Source organism: Bos mutus, chromosome 24, assembly GCF_027580195.1.
Source record: "Bos mutus isolate GX-2022 chromosome 24, NWIPB_WYAK_1.1, whole genome shotgun sequence".
Taxonomy (NCBI): domain Eukaryota; kingdom Metazoa; phylum Chordata; class Mammalia; order Artiodactyla; family Bovidae; genus Bos; species Bos mutus.
The window spans coordinates 60,609,652-60,622,267 of record NC_091640.1 but is presented as its reverse complement, the minus strand read 5'-3'; the positions used below and the strand labels follow the sequence as shown (position 1 = coordinate 60,622,267).

General features: G+C 43.5%; 1 protein-coding gene across 5 annotated transcripts in view; it reads left to right on the top strand.

Annotated features, from left to right (window-relative positions):
* PIGN (phosphatidylinositol glycan anchor biosynthesis class N) overlaps positions 1 to 12,616 on the top strand; it is a 106,515-nt gene that overhangs the window by 91,403 nt on the left and 2,496 nt on the right. The window lies entirely within an intron of this gene.

The window sequence follows — 12,616 nt, the reverse complement described above, 5'->3', positions numbered from 1 at the left end:
CCTCTAAGGTCAGTCTTCCCAGGCTGCCGTGATGCTGCAGGGCCCCTCACCACGTCAGAGTACTTTGCAAAAATGCACTGTCAGCTTCTACTATCCTTTCCCTTGATAATTATAAAATTTGCCTAGAAAAAAATTATAGTAATATATATATAACATAAAAATCCCACCTTAATCATTTTAAAGTGTACAGTTCAGCTCAGTTCAGTTGCTCAGTCGTGTCCGACTCTTTGCAATCCCATGGGCTGCAGCACTCCAGGCCTCCCTGTCCATCACCAACTCCTGGAATTTACTCCAACTCATGTCCATTGAGTCGGTGATGCCATCCAACCATCTCATCCTCTGTCGTCCCCTTCTCCTCCTGCCCTCAATCTTTCCCAGCATCAGGGTCTTTTCCAGTGAGTCAATTTTTCACATCAGGTGGCCAAAGTATTGGAGTTTCAACTTGAGCATCAGTCCTTCCAGTGAATATTCAGGACTGATCTCCTTTAGGATGGACTGGTTGGATCTCCTTGCAGTCCAAGAGACTCTCTAGAATCTTCTCCAACATCACAGTTCAAAAGCATCAATTCTTCAGCGCTCAGCTTTCTTTATGGTCCAACTCTCACATCCATACATGACTACTGGAAAAACCATAGCTTTGACTAGATGGACCTTTGTTGGCAAGTAATGTTTCTGCTTTTTAATATGCTGTCTAGGTTAGTCGTAACTTTTTTTCCAAGGAGCAATCATCTTTTAATTTCATGGCTGCAATCACCATCTGCAGTGATTTTGGAGCCCAGAAAGATAGTCTGTCACTGTTTCCACTGTTTCCCCATCTATTTGCCATGAAGTGATGGGACCGGATGCCATGATCTTTGTTTTCTGAATGTTGAGCTTTAAGCCAAGTTTTTCACTCTCCTCTTTCACTTTCATCAGGAGGCTCTTTAGTTCTTCTTCCCTTTCTGCCATAAGGGTGGTGTCATCTGCATATCTGCTGCTGCTGCTAAGTCACTTCAGTCGTGTCCGACTCTGTGCGACTCCATAGATGGCAGCCCACCAGGCCCCGCCGTCCCTGGGATTCTCCAGGCAAGAATACTGGAGTGGGTTGCCATTTCCTTCTCCAGTGCATGCAGGCATGCAAGCTGAGTCGCTTTAGTCATGTCTGATTCTATGCGACCCTATGGACAGCAGCCCACCAGGTTCCTCTGTCCACAGGATTCTCTAGGCAAGAATACTGGAGTGGGTTGCCATTGCCTTCCACATATCTGAGGTTATTGATATTTCTCCTGGCAATCTTGATTCCACTTTGTGCTTCATCCAGCCCAGCGTTTCTCATGAGGTACTCTGCATATAAGTTAAATAGGAAGGCTGACAATATACAGCCTTGATGTACTTCCTTCCCGATATGGAGCCAGTCTGTTGTTCTATGTCCAGTTGTAACTGTTGCTTCCTGACCTGCATACAGATTTCTCATGAGGCAGGTCAGATGGTCTGGTATTCCCATCTGTTGAAGAATTTTCCACAGTTTGTTGTGATCTGCACAGTCAAAGGCTTTCGCATAGTCAATAAAGCAGAAGTAAATGTTTTTCTGGAACTCTTGCTTTTTCAATGATCCAAAGGATGTTGGCAATTTGACCTCTGGTTCCTCTGCCTTTTCTAAAACCAGCTTGAACGTCTGGAAGTTCACAGTTCACATACTATTGAAGCCTAACCTGGAGAATTTTGAGCATTACTCTGCTAGCATGTGAGATGAGTGCAATTGTGCGGCAGTTTGAGCATTCTTTGGCATTGCCTTTCTTTGGAATTGGGATGAAACGTGACCTTTTCCAGTCCTGTGGCCACTACTGAGTTTTCCAAATTTGCTGGCATATTGAGTGCAGCACTTTCAGAGTCATCTTTTAGGATTTGAAATAGTTCAGCTGGAACTCTTATCACCTCCACTAGCTTTGTTTGTAGTAATGCCTCCTAAGACCCACTTGACTTTGCATTCCAGGATATCTGGCCCTAGGTGAGTGATCACACCATCGTGATTATCTGGGTCATGAAGATCTTTTTTGTACAGTTTTTCTGTGTATTCTTGCCACATCTTCTTAATATCTTCTGCTTCTGTTAGGTCCCTACCATTTCTGTCCTTTATTGTGCTCATCTTTGCATGAAATATTCCCTTGATATCTCTAATTTTCTTGAAGAGATCTGTATTCTTTCCCATTCTATTGTTTTCCTCTCTTTGCATTGATCACAGAGGAACGCTTTCTTATCTCTCCTTGCTATTCTTTGGGACTCTGCATTCAAATGGGTGTATCTTTCCTTTTCTCCGTTGCCTTTTGCTTCTCTTCTATTCACAGCTATTTGTAAGGCCTCCTCAGGCAACCATTTTGCCTTGCACATCCTTTTCTTGGGGATGGTCTTGATCCCTGCCTCCTGTACAGTGTCACGGACCTCCAACCATAGTTCCTCATGCACTCTGCTATTAGATCTAGTCCCTTGAATCTCACTTCATTGTATAATTGTAAGGGATTTGATTTAGGTCATATCTGAATGGTCTAGTGGTTTTCTCCACTTTCTTCAATTTCAGTCTGAATTTGGCAATAAGGAGTTCATAATCTGAGCCACAGTCAGCTCCTGGTCTTGTTTTTGCTGACTGTATAAAGCCTCTCCATCTTTGGCTGCAAAGAATATAATCAATTTGATTTCGGTGTTGACCATCTGGTGATGTCCATGTGTAGAGTCTTCTCTTGTGTTGTTGGAAGAAGGTGTTTGCTATGACCAGTGTGTTCTCTTGGCAAAACTCTGTTAGCCTTTGCTCTGCTTCATTCTGTACTCCGAGGCCAAATTTGCCTGTTACTCCAGGTATTTCTTGACTTCCTACTTTTGCATTCCAGTCCCCTATAATGAAGAGGACATCTTTTTTGGGTGTTAGTTCTATAAGGTCTTGTAGGTCTTCATAGAACCATTCAACTTCAGCTTCTTCAGCATTACTGGTTGGGGCATAGACTTGGATTACTATGATATTGAATGGTTTGCCTTGGAAACGAACAGAGATCATTCTGTCGTTTTTGAGATTGCATCCAAGTACTGCATTTCGGACTTTTGTTGACCATGATGGCTACTCCATGTCTTCTAAGGGATTCCTGCCCAACAGTAGTAGATATAATGGTCATCTGAATTAAATTCACCCATTCCATTCCATCTTAGTTCACTGAGTCCTAAAATGTCTATGTTCCCTCTAGCCATCTCCTGTTTGACCACTTCCAATTTGCCTTGATTCATGGACCTGACATTCCAGGTTCCTGTGCAATATTGCTCTTTACAGCATTGGACCCTGCTTCCATCACCAGTCACATCCACAACTGGGTGTTGTTTTTGCTTTGGCTCCATCCGTTCATTCTTTCTGGAGTTATTTCTCCACTGATCTCCAGTAGCATATTGGACACCTACTGACCTGAGGAGTTCATCTTTCAGTGTCCTATCTTTTTGCCTTTTCATACTGTTCATGGGGTTCTCAAGGCAAGAATACTGAAGTGGTTTGCCATTCCCTTCTCCAGTGGACCACATTTTGTCTGTATTCTCCACCATGACCCACCTGTCTTGGGTGGCCCTACATGGCATGGCTCATAGATTCATTGAGTTAGACAAGGCTGTGGTGCATGTGATCAGATTGGCTGGTTTTCTGTGATTGTGGTTTTCAGTCTGTCTGCACTCTGATACTGAAGGATAAGAGGCTTATGGAAGCTTTCTGATGGGAGAGACTGAGGGGGAAACTGGGTCTTGCTCTGATGGGGGGGCCATGCTCAGTAAATCTTTAGTCCTATTTTCTGTTGATGGGTGGGGCTGTGTTCCCTCCCTTTTATTTGACCTGGGGCCAAACTTTGGTGAATGTAATAAAGATCATGGCGACCTCCTTCTAAAGGTCCCATGTAGGCACCGCTACACTCAGTGCCCCCAGCCCTGCAGCAGGCCACCACCGACCACGCCTCCGCCAGAGACTCCTGGACACTCCTGGGCAAGTCTGGGTCAGTCCCGTGTGGGGTCACTGCTCCTTTCTCCTGGGTCCTGGTGCACAAGGTTCTGTTGTGCCCTCCAAGAGTCTGTTTCCCAGTCCTCTGCAAGTTCTGGCGGCTCTATGATGGGTTAATGGCGACCTCCTCCAAGAGGGCTTGTGCCAGGCCCAGGTCTGCTGCACCCAGAGCCCCTGCCCCTGCGGGAGCCCACTGCCAGCCCGGACCTCCGCAGGAGACGCTCGCACACAGTTCTGTCTCAGTCTCTGTGGGTCCCTGGGTCCTGGTGCACACAGGGTTTGTTTGAGCCCTGTGAGCGTCTCTGGTGGGAATGGGGTTTGATTCTAAACACAGTTTCACCCCCTGCTTCTGTCTTGCCGCGCCTTCTCCTCCTCCCTTGGACGTGGGGCATCTCTTCACAGCCGCTGCAGCGCCTACTGTCTTGCTGGGGCTTATAGTGTACAGTTCAGTTTTATTAAGTGATTTCACATTGTTGTACAGCTGATCTCCAGAACTTTCTCATCTTGCATAACTGAAACTCTGTACCAATATCTCCCCATTTTCCCTTCCCCTCAGCCCCTGGAATCCACTATCTACTATCTATCTCTCTGAATTTGGCTACTCTAGGTACCTCATGTAAGTGAAATCACACAATATTTGTCCTTCCGTAACTGGCTCATTTCACTTAGCATAATGTCCTCAAGCTTCATCCATGTTGGGGCACAGATCAGAATTCCCTTCCTTTTGAAGGCTGAATAATATTCCATTGAATGTGTATATCACATGCTGTCCATTCCTCCATCTGTGGGCACCTAGGTTGTGCCACCTTTGGCCGCTGTGCACAAGGCTGCTGCAAGATGGGTGTTCATTTTATCCATTCAAGTCTCTGTTTCAGTTCCTTGAGATACATGCCCAGAAATGAGACCGCCAGATCATACGGTGGTTATATTTTCACTGTTTTGAGAAGCTGCTGGCGTGATTTTCGTAGCAGTTGTACCAGTTTATTGCTATCGATAGTGCAGAAGATTCGCCAACTCTTCTTCTCTTTTTTTGACAGTAGCCACCCTGACGGATGTGAAGTGCATCTTATTGTTTTGATTTGCTTTTCCCCATTATTACTGACGTTGAGCAGTTTTCATGTGCTTGTTGGCTATTTGTGTGTCTTTCTTAAGGAAATGTCTGGTCAAGTCCTTTGCCCATTTTTAAATAGAGTTATTTTTGTTGTTGTTGAGTGGCGGAGTTCTTTATGTATGTTAGACTTTAACCTCTTATCAGATAAGATGACTTGCAGGTATTTTCTGCCATTCTGTAAGTTGCTTTTTGACTTTGTTGATTATGTCCTTTGCACAGAAGTTTTAAATTTTGATGTAGTCTAATCTATCTTTATTTTTGTTACCTATGCTTGCTTGGTTTTAAAACAGGCTTTGAGCCATTACAAAACTCCAATTTAATATCTAGCGTGATGTTCTTCTTGGCATGTGTGTGGTACCTCTGGGCCTATTCCTTGTATTCCTTTACACAACCATCATGGGAATAAAGTGTTCATCAGAGCACAAAATAATAGCAAAAAAGAGACTGCAGAGGCATAAAACACACAGTGAGCATCATTCAAACCAAGGGAAACAGAACGGGGCCTTAGCACTCCTAGCCTGTGATGCACCAACAGCCCCTCACTGAGAGCCCCTCAACCATGAGAAAAGGATGTTAACTCCATGTGCCAGCCCTATACTTATGATAAATAGGAAAATAATACATAGTTAATTGATGCTACATAGGGTAAAAACTATGCTGTAGAAATATTTTGTAGTAACAGTATTTTCTAAAGGCAGCTGCCCTGCACATACAGTAACCCCGGTTTACCTGGCGCAGTCCTGGCTCATGCCATTTGTTCCGTGTAATCATTACATCCTCATCTATACAACATTAAAAACCCAGAGTGCATGGAAGAGGCTAAAGGCACAGCCAGGTACGAAGCCTGCTAAACCTCAGTTTATCTCAGTCTCAGCGCTTCATCCTCACCGGTCTAACTCCCCTAGGTTAAATGGGATGCTTGCTCTGAGAGACGATTTCAGAGCTCAGTTCTATTCATCAGACTGAGGGCACTGAACTAACCTACGTAAATTCCCTGAATCCTCTGCCGGTCATTCCTCCTCGCTCTGCTCTGCTTGTCTTCTTTGTCTATTATTGTATTGTACAAAAGATTCCCACTTAAGAAAGGAAGACAATGAGGGGTGGGGAGATGGAAGAGGTTGGGATGGAGAAACAAAATGAACTCTGAGTTAGTAGAATTGGGCTTCCTAAACGGAATTGCCCAGTTGATGCTGCACAGTGAGGTTTTTGTTGCTGCTGCTGCTTCTGTTGGTGAGTTAGGACTCTAAAATCTTCCTTTCACATCCTGTATGGCAGTAATGGTATATAGAGCCGCAGGGAACCACGTGATATAGGTCTAAGGGGCGGAAGTGGTTCATGTGTCTTCATATACATCTAATTGATTGGTAGGAAAGGACTTGGATAGTGGGGGAAAATACACTTTAAGACTTCAAAGTTAAGCACCACATAACAAGGTTCATATATCAAGACTTCATTATGCTACTTTCCCTGCATTTTATTTGTGAGAACGTTGGTCTTAGTTTCAGCTTTCTAATTATTCCTCTGAATATGCATTCGAAAAGCCAAGCTGCTCCTTGTCACGTTGCAGATGTTGTTAGACTCACTGGCGGAGCTTCCCTAGTGGGAGCTTGGGTCATTCGAACTGTGCTCCTGTGGTGCTTCGCCTTGGTGACAAATCTTACTTCTAAAGCCCTTTGTATCAGTGACACAGCTAATAAGTCCAGCCACTCCCTGCCTGTTATTCTCAGGGATGGAATGTTGTCCTTCTGTCCTCTCTACTTTATTGCTCTTTAAATGTATAAATGGTGAGAGTCTGTCCCAGAATTTGAGGAGGACTCGAATGCAGTACACGAATACAGCCTGTGTATCTGCAGTGTCTGTAGTATCGTTTGGGCACTGCAGCAGGCTTTCAAAATGGGCTGGAGAGATTCTTCAGCTGTTAGTTCCAGGTTAGTAATGGTTTCTTTAAAAATAAAGACCGAATCGCTAGGGCATGAGGCAGGATATCTGTTTATAAATGTAGTTCAATATGTTTGAAGTGCATCTTTGGAGTAGATCTTAGCAGAATTAAATTGAGACTCTTAAAGGAATACACTCCAGTCAGTAGGATCAACTGAAACAATCAGTGTAAATTCAGTGGTTTTCTGGAGAACCTTCTGGCATTGGGTGTTTTTTTCTTTTAACAGCCATATGAAAAATATCCTACCCAGGCTATGAAACTGAGTGGGGCCAACCGAGCTATAATTTCGTATTTTCTTGATTTAATATTTTACACTGTTTCTTCACTTATGGCAGGCCATAAACTTTACAGAGTATTGCCTTTATTTTGCATTCTGAGAGAAGTAGTATTTTTTTGAACTAGAGAAAAAGTGCTATTGAGGGAGCTTTCATAACTATAAAAGCATATTTAAATGTATGTTCTAAACGCACTTGTACGAGGCGCATCATCATCCCCATCAGTCGGCGCTTTAGTTTGACAGCAGGATTCATCTGGACTCTCTCCTCCAAGCGCTCTTGTTACACGTCACCACAATATAAATGACAGCTACAGCGTCGTTTCTCCTTGTATGAAAACTTATCATTAAGTTCAGTGATATTTTAATATCCTCCTAAATGTAATTAATAAGCACCATAAAATCTCTTTACTCTTGACAGTGAACATTAAGCTTTATTAAAATTAATGAGTCTCCACCTGTGTCTTCCCAGTACATCTGACAGATAGGACCAGCTTCGATTGCCCATTATCCTAATTGAGAAGAATCATCAACCTTTCATCACCCATTGTGTGGGTTGAACAGACCTGCCTGGTGATTCTGTACCCTTACACCTTGCCCCTCCACCGTCTCATATGATGCACACCTTGAGAAAAAGTGAAAGTGAAGTCGCTCAGTTGTGTCCGATTCTTTGCGAGCCCGTGGAGTGTAGCCTACCAGGCTCCTCCGTCCATGGGATTCTCCAGGCAAGAATACTGGAGTGGGCTGCCATTTCCTTCTTCAGGGGTTAGAACTGCGGATTTAAATGACAGAACAGTCAAGAGGAGAGAGTGGGAACAGCTGAACTCATTTCAGATAGAAATTTGATGCTCCTTTAAGTCTGCTACGCTGTGGTGGCTCCCAGACTTGATGGAAGCTATCACAAACTGAATACCTTGGACTCAGTCGCATGGAGACTATGAGACAACGAGCTTCACACCTGTTCCCTGCCGACTGTGTTAGCTTAAACGAGCCAAGAATCCGTGATTTCAGGCCATTTCAGGTCGAGGAGATAGGTGATGTGTGGAAAACCCTTTAGAGATAGATTGTCACTCAGATTGAGGCGGGGTCACCTGCCTTCTGGTTTTACAAAACTTACTTTGTTCAGAGATCAAGTCATTTAATATTTTAAAGATTTTAAAAAATATTAGAAGTGATAAAAGGCCTAAAAGTGATAGCAGAATTTAATGGAAAAAAAATCATCTGCTGTAATATAATCTTTTTGTTTTTATGGCTTTATGGAGGTATAATTTATATATCATAAATTCCATCCATTTTAAAGTTTTAAACGATTTAAATTACTTCAGTGACTTTCAGCAGATAGATGAATTTGTGCAACCATCACTACCATCAAGTTTTTTTATCTTTCCGTCACCCAGAAAACTCCTCCATGCCTGATTCTGGTCTATCCAGTTCCCATGCCGAGCCCCAGGAAACCGCCAGGCTGCTCTCTGTCTCCACAGGTTCGCCTGCTCTGGGCATTTCGAGAAATGGAGTCGGATGACATGTAGTCTTTTATGTCGGGCTTCTTTGAGTCAGTGTGACGTTTCTGGCATTCCCCTGTGTTGCAGCGTGTCAGTATTTTGTTCCCTTTCACCGCTGAGCGGTGTTCCACCGTGTGGATGGGCCACACCCTGTACACACTTCTGGAGTGTACTCTCGGTATAACCTCATGGCGTTCCTCTCGTCCGTCTGCCTCCTGACCTCCTTGCCTGCTCTCCCCATGGAACATGGCCTCCCCAGGGAACCAGGGTCAGTCTGGGCTGCCTGGATTTGGTCCTTGAGGCTGTAACCTGGGCACTTTACACTCCCTCTCTCCCTCCTCTCACCGCTGACTCCAAACTCCAGTCCCTGGGTTGGGGAGTGAGCCTTCTTACATAACATGAACAAGTTATGACCGTTACATCCAGCTTATTGGGTTGAGGATTTTGATCTCAGAATCCATTGAAGATTTTGAAATGTCCTGTGAGGAACAGAAATGGGATAGAGGAGGTATCTGTGGAAATTATGAGCTCAGCCTAGGAGTGCTGTGTCTAAGCCTACCATAATTTGTAGTCGTCTCATAAAAAGAAATGTGTCATAAGCTCATTGTAGAAAATACTGAAAGCACATAGAAAAAATAAGAAGTCAACTGTAATTCAGCCCCAGAGTCCAACAGATTGATATATATCGTTTTAGATTTAATTTATATGCAAATGTATTCAGGGTTGGGTTTTTTTTTTAAGTTGACTTTCTATGAAAGTCACGTTTCCCGATGTCATCAAATAGTTTTGAAAATTTGAACGCTGTTATGATGAGAAGGATACAAGGAGAAAGATGGTAGGGAGAGAGTTCAGAAAGACAGGTGATATCACTTACGGTTTAGACTGAGGTCACTGTAAGGAATTAGGAATTTATTCTAAGTGAGGCAAAGCATTAGACTCTGCAGGGACGTATTTGATACGCTTTACACTTTAACGCAACACTCTGGCCACAGGATGGAGAACCCATTGAGGGGCCAAGAAAGGGAAGAGGTCGATTACTTAAGAGGCTCAGCTAGAGATGATGCCCTTGAACTAGGGCAGCGATTCAGAACGGTGGCAAGAGGCTAGATTGACAAAGTATCCCGAAAGAGAGGCGAGTGGAATCTGTTAACGGACTGGATGTGCTGGAAGAAAACGATGAGAGTTAGGACTGACTCCTGCCCCATCCCAGCAGCGTGAGTGTAGACCTGTGTGCTCCAACTCGGCCTTTGCAGAGCAGGCGGAAGCAGAGCTGCCTTTTTCTGTGCTGTCTGGCTGAAATGGAGCAGCTAGTGTCTGAAAGTTTTCCATCTTTGGGGGCCGCCCCTTTCCTTATCCATCCGTGACTGGAGAGAGTAGGCTTTTGTTACCACGTTGGGTTGTTTGGGGTTCTTAGTCTATGAACATTGGCTTTTCTGGTTGGCCAGTTTCTGCCAGCAAGAAGAAAATCCAGCAAATTCAACCACCGTGTCATTCCCTGGGTCCCAAGGTTCCTGACCCATCTGTCGTCTTTCCACTGTTCAGTCTCCTTAGGTTTCTTTTATACACAGCATCCAGAGGTTTTAGCTGCACTTGGCAGGAGGAATAGGGGAAAATACACCTACTCCATCTCCCGGAAAAGGAAAGTTTTCTGATTTTTTTTTGTTCGTTTGAAAGTTTCTAGTGTTCTAATACCATGTTTTCTGGGCACCTCTGTGCTGTGATGAGCTTGAATTGCTCCCCTTTGGAAGACATGTAAACTAAGATCAGTCAACCAGTTACCAACTTCTGTGTGATAAAATTTCAGCATAACTCACATAATTTTAGTAACATAATATTGTCTATTTTGGCATGAGGTTTTTAAGAGTATTCTGTTAAAATGAATATCTCGATCATTTTGTTCCCAGGAGGGCTCTATAGAATGAGAAATGTCATCATTTTCATTTTTAAATAGATAATTATTGGTGATTTATGTCCACTGTGGCTACTAAAGTTGGAAAATGGCTTTGTGAAATCTGCATAATTAAGTGGTAGATAAGATCTATATCATATCCATTCCATGTTAAAAATATACCAAAACACATATATGCAAACACACACACACATAAATTTAAGCAGGAAAGAAGTCCACGTCCAATATTCTGTTCCATTATTTTTACAATGAAAACAAACATTTCAAAAATCTTGCCTTAATGCTAGTATTTGTCTAGCAATTAAAGATCCAATTGTATTGTTTTCTTTTTAGGTCAGAAGCCTACCCTAGTCCAGAACCAGATTTCTGACATAACTAGTTCTCATTCTTATTTTTTAATTAGCCAGTTCTTTTTTTCTATTTCAAATTTACTTTATAAGATTAACCAGTTAATCTAGAGAAAGATTCTAAATAAGAATGCCCTAACCAGTGCCATTCCAAAGAAAATATTATCAAACTATAAATCTTCATAATTGGAGATTCTTACTTAAAAGCTTATAATACCAAAAATAAATAAAATAAATCTGCTTAGCGTAGAGGCTCTTCTTTTCTGGCCTGAGGGCCTTACCCATTATGGGTGAGCACCCTGAAGCTTTGCCTCAGTTGGTATAGAGCCCGCAACTTGGCATTTGGGGGGCTGCCCACCCGCTGGACCAGAGTTATTGGGGGAGTGGGAGGGTGGACTGCCAGCCTCTTTTCCCTTTTCCTTATTAGTCTCCACATCCCTCTAGGTGATTGCCCTATTTTACATTCACCCAGCAGTCACTTTCCCAGATATTCTTAAGACAAGTTCCCTGGGGCCTGCCCTGGGGGCCATCCTTGCGAAGCAGCTTGTTGAAGGGTGTAACTCTCAGTTCAGTTCAGTCGCTCAGTCGTGTCCAACTCTTTGCGACCCCATGGACCGTAGCATGCCAGGCCTTCCTGTCCATCACCAACTCCCGGAGCCTGCTCAAACTCATGTCCATCTAGTCAGTGATGCCATCCAACCATCTCATCCTCTGTCGTCCCCTTCTCCTCCTGCCCTCAATCTTTCCAGTGAGTCAGTTCTTCGCATCAGGTGGCCAAAGTATTGGAGTTTCAGCTTCAGCATCAGTCCTTCCAATGAACAATCAGGACTGATTTCCTTTAGAATGGACTGGTTGGATCTCCTTGCAGTCCAAGGGACTCTCAAGAGTCTTCTCCAACACCACAGTTCAAAGCATCAATTCTTCGGTGCTCAGTTTTTCTTTATGGTCCAACCCTGGTCCAACCCAGGGATTGAACCCAGGTTTCCCGCATTGCAGGTGGATTCTTTACCAGCTGAGCCGCCAGGGAAGCCGGATATAAGTTTATTATGAAGTTAGATCCTTCAGTGTAACTCTGATAGGCCTAGTACATAAGTAACTTGCCAGTGTCATCCGAAGCTCAGCTTGGCATTCACTGTGGGAGACCTCTGCTCTATTGCACGTTTGTCAGATCTATGTCCTCAGTTTCTTTCCATGTTTGCAAATTGATTATCAAGCCGTGGACAATGTAGTATGGTGCTTAAAAAGAAAAACTGAACATTTACTATTGCTGATAGATGGGAGCTGGGATTGAGTAATTCTAACAGTGTTCTTTTTCCAGAAGTCTGGCACGCAGTGGTTTGACTCAGATTAGCAGAGAGATGTGTCCTTTTTGTTTTGTTTAGACTCTTTGACTAAAACTTCCACTTCACTGACTTTGAGTTTGAGTAACATCTTTCTTTCTTTCTCTGTGGCCTGTATTTTTGTCAAAGTATGGAATGCCATGCTCTAAAATACCATATTACTGAATCTGGGGACATCTTGGGGAGTCTGTGGCTGT